The sequence below is a fragment of the Lactuca virosa genome, chromosome 8 (assembly GCF_052849685.1).
Source record: "Lactuca virosa cultivar CGN04683 chromosome 8, Lactuca_virosa_CGN04683_v6, whole genome shotgun sequence".
Classification (NCBI taxonomy): domain Eukaryota; kingdom Viridiplantae; phylum Streptophyta; class Magnoliopsida; order Asterales; family Asteraceae; genus Lactuca; species Lactuca virosa.
This window is the reverse complement of record NC_136433.1, coordinates 315205553-315231555: the sequence shown is the minus strand read 5'-3', so window position 1 is coordinate 315231555 and position 26003 is coordinate 315205553. Positions and strand designations below refer to the sequence as shown.

Sequence of the window (26003 nt, the reverse complement as noted above, 5' to 3'; positions counted from 1 at the left end):
ATAAAATTCACGAATTTGAAAGGATTGATGCATGATGCCGAGGAGGAGGTTCATTATAGTACCGATTATGGCTATGAGATGGATTTTGGATGTGGATGGTTGTTTCTTCACCTACTCCTGTCCAGAGGACTGGAAGGTTAGGTCCGCCCTGAAACTCCTTCGACTGGGCACGAAGGATTGGTGGAACATGGTGACCGGTTCCTATACTCCTGAGCAGAGGACTGCTGTTACTTGGGAGCAGTTCTAGGAGATGTTCCACACGAGGTATGTTCCCCTTATAAATTAGGATAGATTAGCTCAGGAGTACCTGGATTTGAGACAGACGACGGAGACAATGATGGAGATCACCAAGATGTTCACTGAGAGGGCTTTATTTTGTCCTGAGTTTGCTGCTTCGAAGCACGCCTAAATGATGCGATACTTGAGCATGCTCAAGAATGATATTCGATAGTTTTTGTATACCCAACCTTAAAGTATCCTCGTCGAGCTTCAGGATGTCGTGAGGAGGCGGGAGATTGAGATCGAGAATCAGACGAGGGAGCGTAGGTAGGCTCCTGTTCAGTCACAGCCTATAGCAAAGCGGTTTAAGTCTGATAACACACGATCTGGGGGACAGAGGGGCCGCACTTGTGGTAAGTGTGGAGAGCTCATGAGGGGATGTGTCAATCACCGACAGCATGCCACAATTGCGGAAGGGAGGGACACTTTGTGAAGGAATTTTACCAGCAGGCTCCGCCGCCGAGCACCAGGATTTATTATCATTCTAAGCAGGTGGGCCATCATATGGCCCAATGTCCATTACTTGCTGCCAGGCCCATGCAGGTACCAACTACTTCTACCCTTCGGATCGCATATGGATGTCAGGTTAGGGCAGAGCACCTGAGAGCTCGAGGTCGTGCGTTCCAACTCACAGCAGAGGAGACGACCAGGGCGGCGTCGTACGTCGTTACTGGTATGTTTTCATTTATTATTTTGTCAAATTATTTTATGGTATGCTTATGTTTATGATTATGCTAGGTACCTTCTTAGTGAATTCCCTGCATGCTCTTGTGTTTTTTGACTGGGGTATGAGTCGGTCCTTTGTGTCTCAATCCTTCGGTATAAGTTTTGATATGTCTCTTGGAGAGTTGGAGTGCCCGTTGTGAGTTTCCATCGCCAACAAGCATAGGGTTTCTACAATGAGCGTTTTTTAGGGTTGTGTTTTTGAGATTTTTAGGGTGTCTTAACCGATTGATCTGATCCCTATTCCCATGGGGGATGTGTTTATTATAGTACAGATGGACTGGTTGAGGAGGTTTGGTGCAATGATTCACTATGAGTGGCAGCGGGTTGTAGTTCGAACCCCAAGTTGGGGAGAACTGGTTATTAATGGTAAGGGTATGTTAACACACTGTCGCGGGTGTATTAAGCAAATAAAATTTCTCTGTTGGTTGCACTAAAAATATAGCACATGGAAGAAGGGTCGAATTCTTAAAGACACAGCCTAACGGTCAATGCCTTTTTGCATCAGGCACATTCTAGTCAATAAAACAGAAATAATAAAAGGGGGATTTTGATTAAACTAAAAACTAAAAACTACAAAGAAAATAAATTAAACGAAAATCAATAATAAAAATGATTTCAGCTCTGCTGTGACTTTCCTAATCATGCAATCGGCCCAGATCTGGTTATTCAGAATACATTCTATCTAAGCTGGTGCTGAGAAAAACTAACAAGCTCTAGTATAATCTATTTTAACTAAATTAGTTAACCAAAACAAGCTCTTTGAATTAACCCTAACTTTTTACTATTCAATTAAACAAGCACTTAATTAAATCAGAAAAGCAGCTTATGATCTATATAAAATTCTTGCAATACCCAATACTTTTGACAAGCTCGGAAGCGTAAAGATATGATTTTTCAGTTTATATCAGACTTAAATCCCAAACACGGAACCAATTTGATCCTTGTTACTTATTATCATTTGACAAGAACAATTATGAATTCTATTAACTAGTTAACTAGAAAGATAAAACCCTAGCTAGGATATCAAACTAACAAGAATTAAAAATCAAACATTCATTAAGCTCAAAACTGAAAAATCTAGATAGAAACACAAAAAGAAAATCAGATCTGATAACTGATCACATGAAAAGTACTAGTCTATACATAACTGAAAACTAGGGTTTAGCCAGACATGGCTAAAAACGAAACTAAACTAATAAAAAGATAAACTAACTGGTTAATCTTTCTAACTAAATGTAGAATTTAAATCTTCAGAAATTGTTGAAATCGGAGAGAAATTGCCTCATAAATCGTCTTTTTCGTCGTCTGGAGCTTCAGGAATCGTCCAACCTTCAATCTGATTAGAGAGGCGTCCTATATATACAATCCAGAGTCTTCGGTAGTAAGAAACCCAAAAATTCAATCGAATTTTTGGGTCACATGATCGAATTTTTTGAGTTCTGGTCGAATTTTTCATTTTTCTGATTTTTGGACTTTCTGAAATACGAAGTGTTTATTCGATCGAATTTTTGTTTTTCTCCTTTTTTCACAAACACAAAAGTCGTCCGAAATTTTGACTAATTTCTGGAACATTTTGAATCTCGTCAATCGGAGTTACAATTCATGAGATATGGTCAAAGTACTGACAGGGGGTCAAAGCTGCCAGCAACATCCTTTTGGCTTTAGAATGTAGCAATCTATCTTCGTATGATCAATTCGGTCGAATGTTTCTTTACCAAAACATCTTCCAAGCATCCTCATAATCCTTCATAAGTTCCAATCTCCATTTATACTTCAATTCTCTATTAAACGCATCCAAAGTTTCTTCCAAACTACTGCTCCACTCGAATTATCTAAAAGCAACATAAAAACATGAGCGGTACGAGAATTCTAACGAATGACATGTTAAGCTAATGACATGAAAATGTGGAAAATATGATGCTAAATGCTAATAAAAACTATCCTAAAAGATGCATAAAATGGCATCTATCAAATATCCCCAAGCTCAGGGAATTCTAACGAATGACATGATAAGCTAATGACATGAAAGGGTGGAAAATGTTGTGACAACTCGAAATTTTTTTGCTTTTTAAGCTCAGTTAGTCAACTCAACTGAGTGTCAGACTCAAGAGTAATGAGTTCTAGCCTGGTTAAAGGTCATGCTAAGGAGTTTTAGCCTAGTACACTTAAGGAATAAGTGTTGGGAAGTTCCTGCTAGAGACACTGTGCAACAAATCAAGCATTAACCTCATTATAAGAAGTTCACGGCCACCATGCCAATGAGTTTACAGCCGTAAACTCATGTGGCCGTAAACTCAAGTGTATATATGTGGTCGTGATCATTTCCAGCCATTTCTCACATTCCAACCTCAAGAAAACTCCAAATCCTCTCAAGTATCATCGAGTTCATCATCTTAGATCATCAAAAACGTAAGTGTTCTTTCCTTGATTTGTTGTTACACTTCATCTCCTACTTACACTCTTTGATTTCATCCATGGAAATCAACTTTTCTTAGATCTTCAAGTTTCACCAAGAACACCAAGAACATACACTAGTGTTCTTGGCCAAAATCGACCATTTCAAGCCTCTACATCGTAAGTACTCTTCCCTATACTTGTTATCTAGTTAAGACTCATGCTTAGAGCCTTGAAAACATCAAGAACACAAGACCAAAAGGAGTTTACGGCCAAGCCATCTCCCAAGGCCGTAAACCCCTATAAAGGTGCCATTTTGGCCATAAACTCTTCCTAAGGCTTGGATTTGAGGCTAGAACACTCCCTTGTGCTTTGTAAGACCTTGAATCATCACCCAACCAATCATTAGAGAGTTTACGGCCCAAGAGTAAACACCTTTGGCCGTAAACTCCATTTATGGTCAAGTCTTGGACCTTAAACACTTCTAGACCCTTGCTAAACCTTAGAACACTTGAACCCTTGAGACTCCTTACCTTTAAGACCCTAAAGGTGACCATTTAGAGAGTTTACGGCCCAAAAGTGAACACCCTTGGCCGTAAACACCTCAACACTCTCCATTGAGTGGGTCTTTCTCATCCTTGTGTAGAGCAAAATTCCCTCAAGCTTCCCTAGCCTTCAAACACCCTCATATGCATCTTTGACCATGAGTTCACGGCCGTAAACTCCCTTGGCTGTGAGCACATGGCTGTAAACACCAAACCATGGCCTTAAACACCCTTTAGATAAATCACATGTGATTTCAACACTTGGTCAAAGTGTTTCCTAGTCCCGTGAGGTGTTTCCTTGCATTTGGTTGCTTCCAAGCACTATATTTATGTCAATATATGCCAATGTATGCCATTTAGGACTTGTTGTGTCTCGGGACGTCATTCGTGGAACTCCTCATCCTTACGTGCATATTAGTTGAATCACCCACATCAGGTGAGTTCATACCTCGTAATCAATCTTTTAAACTGTTTTAAATGTTTTAAGGGGGGTAATACAAGTTGAACACAATGATAATTGTGTATATGTTTGTTATAAACATCTTTCAAATTATTACTTATGCCTTTTATAAGTGATCAAAACTTTTCAAAAGCTCTTTCAAGTTATGTTACTTTATAGTCTAACAAAACTCCGTTTTAAAGTACAAGCATAACTTAGTAGTAAAACGAGTATTTTCAACAACAGTTCAATTACATTACTAGTAAACTATAATAGGTATAGCTTAAGGGTTCACAACATATTATAACACGTACATAGAGGAACATACTATAATAAGTACATGGAGGAACACACCATACTAAGCACCGGGAAAAATCACGTTAATATATCTTGCCGAGTTTGCGTTAACTTTAGTGCGATTACACGTATCTGGGTTAGCAGACACGAGGTGATAAAACATAATAATAGATCTTTCCGAGTTTGCGTTAACTTTAGTACGATTACACGTATCTAGGTTAGCAGACACGAGGTGATAAAATATAATAATATATCTTTCCGAGTTTGCGTTAACTTTAGTACGATTACACGTATCTGGGTTAGCAGACACGAGGTGATAAATATAATAATATATCTATTCGAGTTTGCGTTAACTTTAGTATGATTACACGTATCTGGGTTAGCAGACACAAGGTGATAAAATATAATAAAATATCTTCCTAGTTACATACGAGTTCACATTTAAACCTTTAATTTACCAACTTGGGATTAAAGACTACTTAAGACTCCCCGAGGTGTATTGTCCATTTAATACTACCTGGAGTCTGTATTTTATTACTTAAGACTCCCCGAGGTGTATTGTCCATTTAATACTACCTGGAGTCTGTATTTTATTTCTTTATAGCCAGCAATGTCACTGCTGAGGAAAAATATTATTTTCCCTATTACACTTACTTTGTGAACTTCTCACATATTCATTAATGTATAATCTATATTTAGTTAATGAGAGTGTCACGCGGGAAAATACACACTAATACAGGAAACAAATACACATAAAATTTGATGCCTTGGTAGAAGGCTACGTTTAGTAGAAAGGACCATAATGCTAACCTTATGATTCCTTAATATATATACATCAAAGGATACATATATATCAATACGATCCGACAGGTAATAGGATGTGTGCTCTCCGCTTCATTTCCTGTTCCTTGTTTGGTTGTGGGCTTGGAACAGATTCACCCAGTCTATTATCTATTCGATTCTAGATATATATGTCCAGTATACATTGAGTCATCATAAGGGTACCAGGTATGGGTCAAGTCATAGGACACAGAGTCAATGCATAGTTTGCTAGTACAGAACACACTTTCCAAATCAGAACTTTGGGTATACAAAAGTAGAAACTTACTAGTAAAGGGTTTTAATCCATTTTATTAAACCAGGATAAACTTAAAGGACCTTAGGTTATCTCTATAATACTTTAGTTTATACAACATGGTTATATATCATTGATACCCAATAGGTAGTTGGATGTGTGTTTTCAGCCTTACTTCCTGTTCCTTGTTTGGTTGTGGGCTTAGGGCAGATCCGCCCAATTAACTATCTAATCGATATTAGATCATATATAGCCAGTATAAACTAAGTGATTATAGGAGTAATCAATGTGGTCACCATTTTATTATAAGAAATAAGGGTTTTTCTTAAAGAATCTTTTCATTAAATATAAAGAAACCATTACAATTAACTCCATGATTAACAAGTGAACACACCAGGGTTATATACAACAATGATCTAACAAACAATGGGATGTGTGCTATCCGCCTTACTTACTGTTCCTTGTTTGGTTGTAAGCTTAGGGCAGATGCGCACAGTCGATTGTTTGTTTACTCTGAGTTTTATATCACTTGTATCCATTTAGTACTCATAGAAGGGATTGTAGAATCATTTTTACGTATCTTTCATCAAAGTGGGAAATATAGGATTTTCTAAGAGGAACAGGCGAACTTTTCTAAAAAGAGCTTACAACTTACTACATTTTTCAACTACAGTTTCAACAGCATTTTACCACAACATTTTACAACTTACTACATCACTAAAATCTTATGCTCTCACCAGCTTAATTGCTGATCAACTCTTTCAAATAACTTGTATTCTCAGGAGCCTAGTAGACAGGTACTCGCATTGGGATTCAGAAGATGGAGCAGTATAGCTTCAAGTCTTGTTTTATTATTTGCTTAGGTATTCTATGTTTTGTGAACACATACCTTGTAAACACTTTCTTTCTAATGAAATGGTTGTTCATTACTTTGCTTACTATGATGCATGTCTTGTGATACTAAACATGACGTCCTCCAGCCCAGAGCGTTTCCGCCGTTCCGGTTTTGGGGTGTGACAGATTGGTATCAGAGCATTGTTTATAGTGAACTAAGTATATCAACCGATAAAAGATATACAACTATAAATACAATGGGGCTTAAGTGCTCTGGATAATGGTATAGTTTAAGAGTATAACGATAAGTTATAAAAATATACCTACTTGCTTATACATGTACATATTAGACCAAGTATCACAAGAAGAACAGAACTAAAGTATTTAAAGGTTGAACACTGTCGTCAAACCTAAACAGTTATGTAATCATAGCTAGGATCAATATAGCCTGATCAACTATATTCATTCGAGATGTGACTGACATGTGTTTGGGAGTGATGTGGTGTTGCAACAGTCTTAAAACTTACCTAACGCCAGTCAAGAGAATACTAGATCAAGTACATTAGAGTTAGAATACTATAGGAGTATTCTATGATACTATAACGCGATAACAAGTTTGAAACATACTAAGTACATTACATTAAAAATACTATAGGAGTATTTTAGGCACTATACAAATAACTTATATGATAACTTAAAAGACCCTTACGGATAAGTCTATAATCTTGCAATGTATACTTCCAAGGTTATATATAATTGAGATTTTATAGACTTAGAATTTGTGATCTACACTCCACTACCTGTTCCTTGTTTGGTTGTGGTTTTGGAGTAGGATCACTTATTCAAAGGTCTATTTAATATACAACTTGTATACATTGTGCAATTATAGGAGGACTCTGTAAGGATCACCCCATAAAGTTACGTTAAATCTCATAGATTCTTTAGTCACATCTATTCTCGCGCGACGAACTCAGATAGATGTAACCACTTCCTCATAGTAGACAACATAAGAGTTCAGGAGGAACGAGAGCAAGTTCATGAGAAGTTTTCGAAGAGGGATCAACCGAAGTAACCAAAACGTCTTACACGACACATTAATAAATAATAATCTTGTTAACATTAATGAGCGAGTGGAAGCACTGCTCACATTATGTGTTAGGATTATTTTTCTTACATGCAGTTGGTAACAGTTATTCAGGTAACAGATATTCGTTCGAGGATAGCCATTTCAAATTCATAGAGTTTATTTGGTATAGATTCTTTTATGAATTGTTTCTAGAACCCTGTGGAAGTCAGGACCCGATACACTCAGATATGGGATAACCTTGTCTTTGCAGCTTTTGGCTTTTGTCCACTGCTATAGACTTATTCCATCTTATCTTTGTATTCTTTTAGCAAAGATTCCTCCTCGCAAATCGAACAGACGCACTATTCCGATAACTCCAACTCAACCACCACTACCCCCGCCACAGTTCGACCTAGCTGCTTTTTAGGCAGCGGTAACAGCAGCAATGATAGCCGCTCTAACCCAAATTCGCGCAAGTGGTATCAGTGGATCTGGTAGCGGTGCTCACCTAAACAACCACGGAGATACCCACGAATACCCGTGGGAATTTAAGTATAAGGACTTCATGAGCTGCAAACCCGAATCCTTCAATGGAAATGGAGGAGTCATTGCTATGATGCAATGGTTCGAGAGAACAGAGTCGATTTTCGAGATCTGTTCGTGCCCCGAAGGGAGCAAAGTGAATTTTGCTGCCTGCACCTTCTTCGGCAGAGCCTTAACATGGTAGAATGGCCATGTTAAGTCACTGACTTTATTAGTGGCAAACTCTATGGGCTGGGAAAAGTTGAAGGAAATGATGATGAGAGAGTACTGCTCAAGGGGTGAAGTACAAAAGCTGGAACACGAGCTATGGGAGCTCAAGATGGTTGGCTCAGACATAGTAGCCTACACTGACAGGTTTAGCGACTTGGCAGCACTATGCCCTGGGATGGTTACCCCGGAGAGCAAGAAGATAGAAAGGTACATCTGGGGTCTGACTGCCCCGACCCAAGGAAATGTGTTGTCTTCTAAACCAGCCACATTCGATAGTGCCAAACGCTTGGCCCAGCTACTCATCAACCATGAAGTCCATCATGGCGTAGAAGTCCCGATTCCCGAGCCATCGAGGGAAGAGGACTATAGACAGAAGTCGGGGAACGATAGGAAGAAGAAGCAAACAACACAGGATACCCCGCAAGAGCAACAAGCGAGTACTATGTACGCCGCTACAACACCTGCTGCTCCAGCACTTGCCAGTCGATATGCTGGAACCCTCCCGAAGTGTGGAAAGTGCAACTATCACCACACCGGAGTATGCCGGAAAAAGCAATGTCTGAACTGCCATAGAAAAAGGACACACAGTCCGTTTCTGCAGGGCACCGACTCAACCGATCTCCCAAGTCCCCGGAGTTGAAGAAACCAAGCCTGCTATGGCTGTGGTGAGACTGGACACTACCAGGAGGACTGCCCGATAACAAAGAACTCAGGAGCGGATGGACGAATTCTGATGATCACCGCAGGGGAATCGACCTCGGAGTCGCCTTCGAGCAGCGATACGTTTTCGACCTAGTAATTACTTTGAAAATTAATTTATATTTATATAAGATTAAAACTTGGGGAAAACTTTAAAAGTAATCATAATAACTCTCATATTGAAATAGATCACAGTATTCAAGAGAACTAAAGGATCCGTTTAGAGAAGCTACGATGGCTGAACATATACATCAGGGTTGTGCATAACTAAGATGTTGCAGACTTAGAGTGAGTAATTCCGCCTTAATTCCTGTTCCTTGTTTGGTTGTGGATTTGAGGTAGAGTTACTCAGTCGACCGTCTTATTCACCTTAAATATTCATAACTTGTATATGACAGGCGATGGTGGTGGTACCGAGGAGGATCATGATATAAATTATCATCACCAGTTATCAAAGCACTTTCATTTGTATGTACTCGCTCATTGCGGTACGATACGTAAAAGTGTTAACATCTAGGGGAAAACAGAAAGCACTAGAACATTTACAAAGAGTACATTTTCGAACACACTAGAAGTACATTTTCGAACGCACTAAGTGTACACTATTGAACACAGTAAGAGTACACTATCGAACGCGCTAAGAGTACATAGTCGAGCACACTAGGAGTACATTGTCGAACACACTAGGGATACATCATCGTATAACAGACGTTCCTTCCAAATCGGCCAAAACCTTGTTCAGTAAAGGGTCCGTTACTACCATTCGTCATGAATTGGCGTGGTCCTCACCATACTAAGTTCATATGTTTCTATCGCCTCGACCGTCAAGTTCTCGAAACCTTCGTCATTCGTATCGACAGTCCGACCTAAACCTCAGTTTTATCTTTCGTATTCTAAACCCCGAAGTACTCGTGTGAAGGGTACTTTGATCTCTGAAGCCTTACCGATAGATGTCCGTAGACCGTCACGAAATACCAGTCGTCCAGCAGACCAAGTTCAAGCACAGAGGCTAAGGATGAATACAGCCCACCTAGCACTATTCAGTGTATACGCGAGGGTGGTATATATTTATGATTATGCAGATTTAGTGTGTATGTTTCCGCCCTATCTCCTGTTCCTTGTTTGGTTGTGGACCTGGGGCAGAGTCGCACATCCGACCGTCTTACTAATCCTAATTATATACGACTTGTATACACGAGGTAATGATAGATGGACCGAGTATGAATCCTATCATGAACACCAGGGCAAAGTTGCCAGGTCTACGAGTTGGTATTCTGCAAATCCGAGGAGCGCAACCCCAGTAGTACTGTAAGTAAGTTAATTTCGGGACGAAATTCCATCTAACGGGGGGATGATGTGACAACCTGAAATGTTTTTGCTTTTTAAGCTCAGTCAGTCAACTCAACTGAGTGTCAGACTCAAGAGTAATGACTTCTAGCCTAGTTAAAGGTCATCCGAAGGAGTTTTAGCCTAGTACACTTAAGGAATAAGTGTTGGGAAGTACCTGCTAGAGACACTGTGCAGCAAATCAAGCATTAACCTCATTATAAGGAGTTCACGGCCACCATGCCAATGAGTTTACGGCCGTAAACTCATGTGGCCGTAAACTCAAGTGTATATATGTGGTCCTTGATCATTTCCAGCCATTTCTCACATTCCAACCTCAAGAACACTCCAAATCCTCTCAAGTATCATCGAATTCATCATCTTAGATCATCAAAAACGTAAGTGTTCTTTCCTTGATTTGTTGTTACACTTCATCTCCTAGTTACACTCTTTGATTTCATCCATGGAAATCAACTTTTCTTAGATCTTCAAGTTTCACCAAGAACACACACTAGTGTTCTTGGCCAAAATCGACCATTTCAAGCCTCTACATCGTAAGTACTCTTCCCTATACTTGTTATCTAGTTAAGACTCATGCTTAGAGCCTTGAAAACATCAAGAACACAAGACCAAAAGGAGTTTACGGCCAAGCCATCTCCCAAGGCCGTAAACCCCTATAAAGGTGCCATTTTGGCCATAAACTCTTCCTAAGGCTTGGATTTGAGGCTAGAACACTCCCTTGTGCTTTGTAAGACCTTGAATCATCACCCAACCCATCATTAGAGAGTTTACGGCCCAAGAGTAAACACCCTTGGCCGTAAACTCCATTTATGGTCAAGTCTTGGACCTTAAACACTTCTAGACCCTTGCTAAACCTTAGAACACTTGAACCCTTGAGACTCCTTACCTTTAAGACCCTAAAGGTGACCATTTACAGAGTTTACGGCCCAAGAGTGAACACCCTTGGCCGTAATGATGCGTGTATGGGCTTGATTTAGTGAGTGGGGTAGTGTTTAGGTAAATTAAGCTAGAATAACAACCACAAATATATGGAATGAAAAGGATAGATTTGATAAACAAACTAGACCTATAGCTTGTAAATCTGAAGACAAACTAAGACCTATTAGTTTGAATTCGATCAACTCAAGGATCACGTCCAAAAGATGATAATTTGTGAACTATGACAATAATTCAAAGTGAAAAATAAGGGTTCTTTGATTAAAATTCGTGCCTTATCTTTCCCATGCATAAACTTGGCTTTATATGAAGCCTTTATTACAAACTTGGTGGTTACAAGCCAACCAACCAATTATTCATTAAAACTAGTAAATGAAATTTAAGGAAACTCTTGAAATAACACAAAAAAAACGTCCAAGACACTTGAGAATGAAAAAAAAACGTCTATGCTTCATTAAGGAGCCATATGAAGCATTAAGGAGCCATAAGAAGCATTAAAGTGCAACAATAATCCACCAAAGAGTGATAAAAACGGCTAGGAGGCTTTATGAAGCAAAAAGTAACGTTTTTAGCACTTATGAATCCTTAAAAATGTTGCCCTAGCCTTCATGCAACCCTAATTCAATTTGTGGGTTACCATGCATAACCCAACCATTGAGCCCAAGCCACCTTCTAGCCCACTAGTAATCACTAATCCATCACCTTTTGGGCTTTCATAATCCATGCATGGATCATCCCCTCCCCCTTTGAAAGGAATTGACCTCAATTCATCAAGTCCATCATCATCAAGATAAGGTGAAAGATCTCCCACATTAAAGGTAGCATGCACTCCATGGTCTCCTCCCAAATCTACCTTATAAGCATTATCATTGACACGTGACACCACTTTATAAGGACCTTCGTCTCTTGGCATTAACTTGTTTTTCCTTTTGTTAGGAAAACGTTCTTTCCTCATATGCACCCACACCAAGTCACCATCTTGAAAGACACGTGGTTTCCTATGCTTGTTTGACTTCTGTTTGTACAACTCATTCACCGTTTCAATCTTCTCACGAACTTGTTGGTGTAGTTTCATCATGGCCTTCAACTTGTCATTAGCATCCTTGTGAACCAATTCATCCTTTGGCAATGGAATCAAATCCAAAGGCATGTAAGGATTCACACCATACACTACTTCAAAAGGAGAATGACCTGTTGCATAAGTAGGAGAACGATTATAGGCAAATTCAGCATGTGCAAGTTTGATGTCCCAATCTTTTTGAGTTTTGCTAACCAACCCTCTCAACAAAGTACCCAAAGTTCTATTAGTCACCTCTGTTTGTCCATCCGTTTGTGGATGATGGGATGTACTAAAAAGTAACTTAATACCCACTTTCCTCCATAAAGTGTTCCAAAAGTAACTTAGAAACTTGGAATCCCTATCAGAAACAATTGTTTTAGGAATACCATGCAAACGAACCACCTCTTTAAAGTACAAATCAGCCACATTAGATGCATCATTGGTTTTATGTCATGGCACAAAGTGAGCCATTTTTGAAAACCTATCCACCACCACCATAATGGAATCCTTCCCCCTTTGAGTTCTAGGCAAAGCCATAATGAAATCCATGGACACATCTTCCCAAGGACGAATAGGAACCGGCAAAGGAGTGTAAACACCATGCTTGAAAGTTGTTTTCACCATGTGACATGTAACACACTTGCCCACTATGTTGGTTACATCCCCCAACATTTTTGGCCAAAAGAAATGTTCTTTAAGCACCTCCAAAGTTTTGGTAATGCCAAAATGACCAGCCAAACCACCGCCATGAGCTTCACGAATCAGCAATTCCCGTATTACATGTTTTGGGACACAAAGGCGATTGCCTTTAAATAGAAAGCCATCTTGAATCACAAATTCACCATTAGGACCACCTGCACATTTCAAAAACATATCTGCAAAGTCCATATCAGATTGATAATGGTCCTTTAGAGTTTCAAATCCCAAGAAACGAACATCCAAAGTCACCAACAATGAGTAACGCCTCGAGAGTGCATCAGCCACTACATTGCTTTTTCCATCCTTGTATTTGCATGAAAAATGAAAGGATTGCAAGAACTCCGCCCACTTTGCATGTCGTGTGCTCAACTTTTGTTGCCCATTGATGTACTTCAAGGATTCATGATCAGAATGCAAAATAAAATGATTTGCACGCAAATAATGACTCCAATGATCTAAAGCACGAACAATAGCATAAAACTCCTTATCATAAGTGCAATAATTCAAACGAGCACCACCCAACTTTTCAGAAAAATAAGCAATAGGACGTTTGGATTGGATCAAAACAGCCCCAATACCAACTCCACTTGCATCACACTCCACTTCAAATGGTTGAGAAAAATCTGGAAGAGCCAAAATAGGAGCATCACACAACAATGCCTTGAGTTTCTCAAACGCCTTTTGAGCTTCTTTTCCCCATGCAAAGACTCCTTTCTTCAAACAACCTGTTATGGGACTTGCAATGGTGCTAAAATCACGAACAAATCTTCTATAGAAAGAAGCAAGACCATGAAATGATCTAACTTCAGAAATGCTAGTAGGAATAGGCCATGACTTGATTGCTTCAGTTTTGGATGGGTCCACGGACACGCCATTTCTTGACACCACAAAACCCAAAAATGCCACTTCTTCCACCAAAAACGAACATTTTTCTTGCTTCCAATGAAGTTTTTGAGCTCTAAGCATCTCGAAAACCTGTTTTAAGTGCACCAAATGATCCTCCAAGCTCTTGCTATATACCAAGATATCATCAAGGTACACCACCACAAACCTGCCCAAAAAAGATTTTAACACTTCATTCATTAGTCGCATGAAAGTGCTAGGTGCATTAGTTAGACCAAAAGGCATCACGGTCCATTCATACAAGCCATGTTTAGTTTTAAAGGCTGTTTTCCATTCATCCCCTTCACGCATACGAATTTGATGGTAACCACTTCTCATATCAATTTTTGAGAACACAATAGAACCATGCAACTCGTCTAGCAAATCATCAACTCTAGGAATAGGAAATCGGTATTTTATGGTGATGTTATTAACAGCCCTACTATCAACGTACATCCTCCAAGAACCATCTTTTTTGGAACCAACAAAACTGGAACAACACAAGGACTTAGGCTTTCACGAACATAACCCATTTTCATGAGTTCATCAATTTGTTTTTGCAACTCTTTTGTCACCTCCGGATTACATCTATAGGCAGCTTTATTAGGCAAAGGAGCACCCGGAATAAGGTCAATTTGGTGTTCAATACCACAGATTGGAGGCAAACCCAGTGGTAATTCGGTTGGAAACACATCTTGAAACTCCAAAAGCAAATCAGCAATAGCGTTTTCTCCATGCATGATCTTCTCCATCTTTGCATGCTCTTTGGCCACAAGCATGTAAATCACATCACCTTTGTCAAGAACTTGCTCCACCTCCCTTTCACTAGCAAACACAGAAAGATTAGGTTTTTTTACTTGTTTAGAATTCATGGACCTTATCGCCGTTGGGGACATGGGTTTTAACACAATTTTTTTATTATTGTGTTTCAACTCATATTCATTGCTCCTCCCTCTATGTAACACGTCCCTATCAAATTGCCAAGGACGCCCCAACAAAATATGACATGCATCCATAGGAATAACATCACACAACACTTCATCTTCATAAGACCCCATAGTTACACCAACTCTAACCTGTTTTGTCACCTTTATTTTGCTTCCATCATCCAACCAATGAAGAACATATGGTTTTGGATGGTTTGTAGTAGACAAACCCAATTTGGTCACCATTTCATTAGAAGCAACATTAGTACAACTTCCACTATCAATAATCAAACTACACCACTTGTCTCTAACCAAACATTTGGTGTGAAACAATTGGTCTCGTTGATCCATATCAGCCACAGTTTGAACCCCTTGAGTTTTAAGGGTTCTAAGCACCAAAACTGTATCATACACCGGTGCTTCATACTCTACCTCCTCCTCTTCTTCCTCTTCTTTTTGTATATCATGAAAAATACCCGCCAACCTCTCTTCTTCCTCCAACTCTTCACGACATTCAATGGCCTCCCTTAAAGTCACCACCCTTTTGTTTGGACAAGCATTTTGGTAATGACCAAAACCTTGACACTTGAAACATCTAATTTTCGCCAAACTAGTTTCTTTGGTACCACTAGTAAGTTTAGGAGCAACGGGAACACTACTAGAACCAGAAGGAGTAGAAACAACGGGAACACTACTAGAACCAGAAGGAGTAGAAACAGAATTTTATCTATTGCTAGACTCGGGCTTGGACCACGACTTTGACTTAGGACTTTCAAGACTTGAACTTGAACTCCCACCAAAACGTGCTTTGGCTTGCCCCTCCAACTTCAAACACAAACCACAAAGAGTTCCAAAATCAGCATAAGGATACAACTCCACAACATTGGCAATGTTGTAGTTCAACCCTTTTAGAAAACGAGTCATTTTTTGTTCTTCAATTTCTTCAATATCCCCCATCAAGGACAACTTCTCAAATTCATCAATGTATTCTCCAACACTCATTTTTCCTTGCCTCAAATCAACAATCTTCTTGTAAGTGGCAATTCTATGAGTAGAAGGAACATATCTCTTTCTTAGCTTTCGTTTTAGAGAAAGCCAAGAACAAATTTTTTCTTTGCCTTCACGGGTTCTCTTGGCCTTAAGCCCTTCAAACCACAATGAAGCACCACCACTTAGCTTGAGAATGGCATACTTGCAGCTTTTTTCGTCATCCACTTCTTTGAACTCGACAATTCTTTCAATCTTCCTTTCCCACTCCAAGTAGCGTTCAGGATCAGTTCCACCAACAAATTCAGGTAAGTCAGACACCTTGAATTCTTCCACAACCCTATGTTCACCACGGCGGGGTTGCCTTCGATTTCCACCTTCTTGGATGTTTCTTAATGCTTCACGAAGATTTTGTAGGAACTCCGGATCATCAAAGTCCATTCTGCGCTCTGATACCACTTATGATGCATGTATGGGCTTGATTTAGTGAGTGGGGTAGTGTTTAGGTAAATTAAGCTAGAATAACAACCACAAATATATGGAATGAAAAGGATAGATTTGATAAACAAACTAGACCTATAGCTTGTAAATCTGAAGACAAACTAAGACCTATTAGTTTGAATTCGATCAACTCAAGGATCACGTCCAAAAGATGATAATTTGTGAACTATGACAATAATTCAAAGTGAAAAATAAGGGTTCTTTGATTAAAATTCGTGCCTTATCTTTCCCATGCATAAACTTGGCTTTATATGAAGCCTTTATTACAAACTTGGTGGTTACAAGCCAACCAACCAATTATTCATTAAAACTAGTAAATGAAATTTAAGGAAACTCTATAAATAACACAAAAAAAAACGTCCAAGACACTTGAGAATGAAAAAAAACGTCTATGCTTCATTAAGGAGCCATATGAAGCATTAAGGAGCCATAAGAAGCATTAAAGTGCAACAATAATCCACCAAAGAGTGATAAAAACGGCTAGGAGGCTTTATGAAGCAAAAAGTAATGTTTTTAGCACTTATGAATCCTTAAAAATGTTGCCCTAGCCTTCATGCAACCCTAATTCAATTTGTGGGTTACCATGCATAACCCAACCATTGAGCCCAAGCCACCTTCTAGCCCACTAGTAATCACTAATCCATCACCTTTTGGGCTTTCATAATCCATGCATGGATCACGTAGACACCTCAACACTCTCCATTGAGTAGGTCTTTCTCATCCTTATGTAGAGCAAAATTCCCTCAAGCTTCCCTAGCCTTCAAACACCCTTATATGCATCTTTGACCATGAGTTTACAGCCATAAACTCCCTTGGCCGTAAACACCAAACCATGGCCTTAAACACCCTTTAGATGAATCACATGTGATTCCAACACTTGGTCAAAGTGTTTCCTAGTCCCGTGAGGTGTTTCCTTGCATTTGGTTGCTTCCAAGCACTATATTTATGTCAATATATGCCAATGTATGCCATTTAGGACTTGTTGTGTCTCGGGACGTCATTCGTGGAACTCCTCATCCTTACGCGCATATTAGTTGAATCACCCACATCAGGTGAGTTCATACCCCGTAATCAATCTTTTAAACTGTTTTAAATGTTTTAAGGGGGGGAATACAAGTTGAACACAATGATAATTGTGTATATGTTTGTTATAAACATCTTTCAAATTATTACTTATGCCTTTTATAAGTGATCAAAACTTTTCAAAAGCTCTTTCAAGTTATGTTACTTTATAGTCTAACAAAACTCCGTTTTAAAGTACAAGCATAACTTAGTAGTAAAACGAGTATTTTCAACAACAATTCAATTACATTACAAGTAAACTATAATAGGTATAGTTTAAGGGTTCACAACATACTATAACACGTACATAGAGGAACATACTATAATAAGTACATGGAGGAACACACCATACTAAGCACCGGGAAAAATCACGTTAATACATCTTGCCGAGTTTGCGTTAACTTTAGTGTGATTACACGTATCTGGGTTAGCAGACACGAGGTGATAAAACATAATAATATATCTTTCCGAGTTTGCGTTAACTTTAGTACGATTACACGTATCTAGGTTAGCAGACACGAGGTGATAAAATATAATAATATATCTTTCCGAGTTTGCGTTAACTTTAGTACGATTACACGTATCTGGGTTAGCAGACACGAGGTGATAAAATATAATAATATATCTATCCGAGTTTGCGTTAATTTTAGTATGATTACACGTATCTGGGTTAGCAGACACAAGGTGATAAAATATAATAAAATATCTTCCTAGTTACATACGAGTTCACATTTAAACCTTTAATTTACCAACTTGGGATTAAAGACTACTTAAGACTCCCCGAGGTGTATTGTCCATTTAATACTACCTGGAGTCTGTATTTTATTTCTTTATAGCCAGCAGTGTCACTGCTGAGGAAAAATATTATTTTCCCTATTACACTTACTTTGTGAACTTCTCATATATTCATTAATGTATAATCTATATTTAGTTAATGAGAGTGTCACGCGGGAAAATACACACTAATACAAGAAACAAATACACATAACATTTGATGCCTTGGTAGAAGGCTACGTTTAGTAGAAAGGACCATAATGCTAACCTTATGATTCCTTAATGTATACATCAAAGGATACATATATATCAATAGGATCCGACAGGTAATAGGATGTGTGCTCTCCGCTTCATTTCATGTTCCTTGTTTGGTTGTGGGCTTGGAACAGATTCACCCAGTCTATTATCTATTCGATTCTAGATATATATGTCCAGTATACATTGACTCATCATAAGGGTACCAGGTATGGGTCAAGTCATAGGACACAGAGTCAATGTATAGTTTTCTAGTACAGAACACACTTTCCAAATCAGAACTTTGGGTATACAAAAGTAGAAACTTACTAGTAAAGGGTTTTAATCCATTTTATTAAACCAGGATAAACTTAAAGGACCTTAGGTGATTATATCTATAATACTTTAGTTTATACAGCATGGTTATATATCATTGATACCCAATAGGTAGTTGGATGTGTGCTTTCCGCTTTACTTCCTGTTCCTTGTTTGGTTGTGGGCTTAGGGCAGATCCGCCCAATTAACTATCTAATCGATATTAGATCATATATAGCCAGTATAAACTAAGTGAGTATAGGAGTAATCAATGTGGTCACCATTTTATTATAAGAAATAAGGGTTTTTCTTAAAAGAATCTTTTCATTAAATATAAAGAAACCATTACAATTAACTCCATGAGTAACAAGTGAACACACCAGGGTTATATACAACAATGATCTAACAAACAATGGGATGTGTGCTATCCGCCTTATTTACTGTTCCTTGTTTGGTTGTAAGCTTAGGGCAGATGCGCACAGTCGATTGTTTGTTTACTCTGAGTTTTATATCACTTGTATCCATTTAGTACTCATAGAAGGGATTGTAGAATCATTTTTACGTATCTTTCATCAAAGTAGGAAATATAGGATTTTCTAAGAGGAACAGGCGAACTTTTCTAAAAAGAGCTTACAACTTACTACATTTTTCAACTACAGTTGAACATCATTTTACCACAACATTTTACAACTTACTACATCACTAAAATCTTATGCTCTCACCAGCTTAATTGCTGATCAACTCTTTCAAATAACTTGTATTCTCAGGAGCCTAGTAGACAGATACTCGCACTGGGATTCAGAAGATGGAGCAGTATAGCTTCAAGTCTTGTTTTATTATTTGCTTAGGTATTCTATGTTTTGTGAACACATACCTTGTAAACACTTTCTTTCTAATGAAATGGTTGTTCATTACTTTGATTACTATGATGCATGTCTTGTGATACTAAACATGACGTCCTCCACCCCAGAGCGTTTCCGCCGTTCCGGTTTTGGGGTGTGACAAATGTGGAAATTTTGTCTAATTATCGGAACATTTTGAATCTCGTCAATCGGAGTTACGATTCATGAGATATGGTCAAAGTACTGACAGGGGGTCAAAGCTGCCAACAACATGCTTTTGGCTTTAGAATGTAGCAATCTATCTTCGTATGATCAATTCGGTCGAATGTTTCTTGACCAAAACATCTTCCAAGCATTCCTCATAATCCTTCATAAGTTCCAATCTCCATTTATACTTCAATACTCCATTAAACGCATCCAAAGTTGCTTCCAAAGTACTGCTCCACTCGAATTATCTAAAAACAACATAAAAACATGAGCAGTACGGGAATTCTAACGAATGACATGATAAGCTAATGATATGAAAATGTGGAAAAGATGTTAAATGCTAATAAAAACTATCCTAAAAGATGCATAAAATGGCATCTGTCAAATATCCCCAAGCTTGAACCTTACTTGCCCTCAACTAATAAAAAGATTAAACATTATAAAAAATGGAAATATGTAGATGACATAAAAAGAATTTAGAATAAAAATTGAAATAAATTAAAGGAAACTTAAAAACTTAACTAAAAATACTTCACTCTTTTTTTCCACATGATCAGATTTCACACTAAGGAAGCTCCAATGAAATCACTACATAGACTAGAGCTAACAATGAGTCGACCTGGGTTGGGTTCGGGCTTCAACCCATTTATTAATTGGGTTGAATATTTCAACCCAACCCAACCTTTTTATTTAAATGGGTGGATATTTCCAACCCAACCAAACCTTTCAGATAAATGGGCTGTCACCGAGTTGACCCGTTTATGTAATTTCCAACCCAACCTATTAAATAAATGGGTTAAACCTGGGTTAACCCATTTAAAATAAAAAAGTAAATATAATAACTAAAGATTACACCATTTAAATTAGTTCCAAACTTAAATAAGCTTTCAAAGTATAATAAAAGCACAATCGTAATTCACAAATACAAAGAAGTTGTTCAAATAACATTAAAGATACCTAATTTTGAAGTGATTTTGAAGAGTGACTAGTGTTGTCGGCGCAAAGAAAATCAGATTTAATAACTGATCGCATGAAAAGTGCTAGTATATGCAGAACTGAAAAATAGGGTTTAGCCAGATATGACTAAAAATGAAACTAAACTAATAAAAAGATACACTAACCGACTAATCTTGCTAACTAAATATAGGATTCAGATCTTCAGAAATTGGAGAGAAATTGTCTCAGAAATTGTCTTTTTCGTCGTCTGGAGCTTCAGGAATAGTCCAACCTTCAATCTGATCAGAGAGGCGTCCTATATAAACAAGACAGAGTCTTCGGGATTAAGAAACCCAAAAATTTGATTGAATTTTTGGGTCACATGATCGAATTTTTTTGAGTTCTGCTCGAATTTTTATTTTTCTGATTTTCGGACTTTTTGAACTGCGAATTGTTTATGCAATCAAAATTTTGCTTCTTCTCCTTTTTCCACAAACACGAAATTCGTCCGAAATTTTGTCTAGTTTCTGAAACATATTGAATCTCATTAATCGGAGTTACGAGTCACGAGATATGGTCAAAATACTGATGGGGTCAAAGCTGTCAGAACATCCTTTTGGCTTTAGAATGTAGCAATCTATCTTCGTATGATCAATTCGGTCGAATGTTTCTTGGCCAAAACATCCCAAGCATTCCTCATAATCCTTCATAAGTTTCAAGCTCCATTTAGACTTCAGTGCTCCATTAAACGCATTCAAAGCTGCTTCCAAAGTACTGCTCCACTCGAATTATCTCAAAGTAACATAAAAACATGAGCAATACGAGGATTCTAATGAATGACGTGAGTTGAACATTATTTTAGCTAATGACATGAAAATGTGGAAAATATGATGCTAAATGCAATAAAAACTACCCTAAAAGATGCATAAAATGGAATCTATCAGGGTACCAGGGTTAGATCAGCCTTTTGTTCTGCTGCCAGACTCGGCAGTATGTGCAACGTGGGTGTATGGCTTACCTTCTGTATGTGGTTGCCACGTGGGTCAGGAAGGAGGTTTCATTTTCGAATGTGCCTGTATTTAGAGAGTTCCTAGATGTGTTTATGGAGGAATTACCCGGTATGCCTCCTGAGAGGTAGGTTGAGTTTAGGATTGATTTGGTTTCCCGGTGCAGCCCCGGTTGCTAAGGCGTCATACCACTTAGCACCACCATAGATGTAGGAGTTATCCTCTCGTCTTTAGGAGCTGTTGGGCAAGCATTTTATCAGACTGATCAGTTCTCCTTGGGGAGCGTCGATCTTGTTTTTGAATAAGAAGGATGGGTCTCACCGCATTTGTATTGATTACCAGGAGTTAAACAAGTTAACGGTGAAGAACCGTTAGCGACTTCCACAGATTGATGATCTTTTTGACCATCTGCATGGTGCATCTTGGTTTTCCAATATCGATTTGTGGTTGGGGTATCATCAGATGAGGGTTAGAGAGGAGGATGCGGAGAAGACAACGTTTCAGACTCGTTATGGTCATTACAAATTCGTGATGATGTCGTTTGGGCTCACCAATGCACCTGCAGCATTTATGGATTTGATGAATCGGGTATGCATGTCGATGCTCGATCGATCAGTCATCATTTTTATTGATGATATTCTGGTCTATTCCAAGACCAAGGAACAACATGAAGAGCACCTTCGAGAGCTTCTGGGGGTTTTGAGGCAGGAACGATTGTATGCCAAGTTCTCGAAGTGTGAGTTTTGGTTACGGGAGGTCCACTTTGTGGGACACCTTGTTAACCAAAATGGGATTTTGGTTAACCCGACCAAAATTGAGGCTGTTATACAGTGGGGGGTCCTGAAGTCTCCCTTGGATATCAGGAGTTTTCCGTGTTTACCAGGGTATTATTGGAGATTCATTTAGGATTTCTCCAAGGTTGTTGTACCCCTCAATCCTTGGATGAGGAAGGGTTTGGATTTCCTGTGGGGGCCTGAGCAGCAAGTTGCATTAGAAACACTGAGATACAAGTTATGTGAGGCCCCAGTGTTGACCCTACCTAAGGGTGTTGAGGATTTTGTTGTATACTATGATGCATCCATCACCGGTCTGGAGGAAGTTCTTATGCAGCGAGGGAGGGTTATCATATATGCTTCTCGATAGCTAAAGCCGCACAAGGTGCGGTATCCTACGCATGATCTGGAGTTGGGGGTGGTGGTGTTTACCCTCAAGATTTGGTCCCATTATTTGTATGGGGTCCGTTGTACCATCTACACGGATCACAAGAGTTTGAGATATCTCATGGATCCGCCGAATCTGAACTTGAGACCACGTAGACGGCTTGGCGTGGTCAAGGATTATGATTGTGAGATTTTGTACCACCTGGGGAAAGCGAATGTGGTCGCTGATTCCTTGAGCCGCAAGTTGGCTAGTTCTTTTGTTGGGAGCTTATGTATGAGGATTTCAATTGATTCGCCACTTCTAGATTTGATTAGGGAGGCTCGGTCCGAGGGAGTCAAGAAGGAGAATTGGAAGCAGGAGCGAAGCAGTGGTGAGATCGATAGGTTTTCTACTGATAATTATGGGTTATTGACCTGGTGCAGTCGGGTTTGGGTACCAGATTTTGGCGGGATCATACAGACTATGCTAGAGGATGCACATAAGTCCAGATTTTTGATACAACCTGGAGCCACCAAGATGTATCAGGATTTACGACTAAGTTATTGGTGGTCGTGTATGAAGAGGGAGATAGACTCGTACGTTGAGAGGTTCTTAACTTGTCGAATGGTCAAGGCCGGACATCAGAGGCCACATGCCAAGCTTCAGTTATTGGAGCTTTCCATATGGAAATTATAACAACTCACCATAAACTTCATCACCAAGTTACCGAGGAAGGCTAAGGGATTCGATGCGATATGGGGTATAGTGGACCGTTTGGCCAATAGTGCCCACTTTTTTGGCTATTTGGGAGAGCTCGTCGTCCGAGAAATTGACCAATGTATATGTGCGCGATATCCGATCGAGATGTTCGGTTCACTTCTCGATTTTGGCGGAGGTTCCACGAGGAATTGGGTATAAGGTTGCGCTTTAGCACTGCTTATCATCCGCAGACTGGTGGCTAGAGCGGGCGGACCATTCAGACGCTTGAGGATATGTTGAGAGCATGTGTTATAGATTTCGGTGGGAGTTAGGATTCCTACCTTCCTTTGGCTGAGTTTTCTTACAACAACAGTTATCACTCCAGTATCGATGCGTTGTCGTTTGATCTTCTTTATGGGAGGAAGTATCGTACCCCAATATGTTAGGGAGAGGTCGGTTACAGGGCCGTGGGAAGGATCGAGGTAGTTCTCCAGACGATAGAGTTCATCCAGCAGATCAGGCAGAGGTTGTAGACAGCTCAGATTCGGCAGAAGAGTTATGCTGACAGACGTCGATCTGATTTGTAGTTCTAGGTCGGAGATATGGTTTTATTGAAGGTATCACCCTGGAAAGGTGTAATACGCTTTAGGAAGAGGGGCAAGTTGGGTGTGACATCCCCGAATTTACGGTCATTTTAAAAATTTTATTATTTTAAAATCAGAGTAACCTTATAGGAAAAGTGTTGCGGAATTTGTTCCTGAAAAAACATGATTAATATGTTATCAAAGCATTTCCTAAGAAATGTATTTTATTCATTTTAAAATTTTGGGATGTCATCGTCAATACAGAAGCATAAGCATAAACAGACGTTACATTCATTTACACTAGTGATCTACATCTCCTTAATCTCTAGGTGTAATGTAGCTTCATATCGACACATGTGATACAAATACACTGAGTGGGTCAGGTTGGGAAACCTGGTGAGTACATAGGGTTTTCAACCCACAATTATATAGTTATTATGTTTCATCATTAAACAATTAACCCATTTACCCATCCTCCCTATCTTCTTTATTCTTAAGTATCTTCTATATGAATCATCTACTCCTCATTATTTATTCCTAAGGATTGTCCTAAGGAATAGGCACGAAGTCCATCGTCGCCAGGGTTTATATAACAGGCACTATGTCCATAGTCGCTAGGGTTTATATAACAGGCACTAAGTCCATAGTCACCAGGGTTTATCTCGTTTATTGACAGTATTATTTTCGAGAGTCCACTCGTAATACATGTCATTGGGTTTTTAGAGTTCACCGGGTGAACGTCTCGTTCACAACACCTACATGTTGCGAGCCTGCTAGTGTTTTACCAAACTATCTATAATAGCCTGTGGTTGTCATCCATACTCTGCTAGATGACGGGGCCAAAGCTTGGGTAAAGGCTTCTATCATTTTTCACCTCTCACCCTCATCTCATGATCTATTTCACCTTTCATTTCATCATCCAACTCATATTTCATCTACCCATCTTTACCCCTTGTAATTTATAGGTATAAAATACGTATACAGTTTAAATCATTTAAAATATGTATAATAGTGTTCATCCAGCATAGATAACAAGTATATAGATAATATGCAAACATAACATGTAATTTATATAAAATACTCCATACCTTTGTGTAAGATGAAAGTGACTATTGTCACACCCCCAAACCGAATTGGCGGAAACATTCGGGGGCGGAGGACGTCATGTACAGTATCATTACAATGTAAAGTAGTAAACAAGCAACAACATCATCCATTGCATTAATATAATAATTTTATACATGTGTTCTGTAGTATAAATAAGACACCAAAAGAATCAAAATAATGACGAGTCTAGGCTGTACATTGTCTTCTCAAAAGTCTGGTCATCGGTACCTGTCTACTGTCGACCTGAGAATACAAGTTATTTTGAAAGAGGATCAACATTTAAGCTGGTGAGTTCATAAGTATTTAGTGTCATTGATGTTGTAAAATGTAAGTTAACTAGGTTCAACAAAATGTTTATAATAAAAATGTTCGTTTGTAAGTGTTCGCATCTATTTGTAAAATGTTCGTATCTCTATTTAAAATGTTCGTATCTCTTTATAAAAATGTCCGTATCTCTTTGTAAAATGTCCGTATCTCCCTAGAAAATCCCATATTTTCTACAAAAGTGTAGTCTTCTACCAAGACTCAAATGTTCTGTTTGTTTGTTTGTAAGAGTACGCATTTTTCCCAAGTTTGACTATCATTATCAAAATATAGTTTGTACATTATCGTTTAATATCAAAAACGTTTCAAGTTTAATGTATTAGGGAA

General features: G+C 38.8%; 1 pseudogene; it reads right to left on the bottom strand.

Annotated features, from left to right (window-relative positions):
- Positions 1–1568: 1568 nt before the first annotated feature.
- LOC145131713 (uncharacterized) lies at positions 1569–16385 on the bottom strand (annotated as a pseudogene).
- Positions 16386–26003: the final 9618 nt, after the last annotated feature.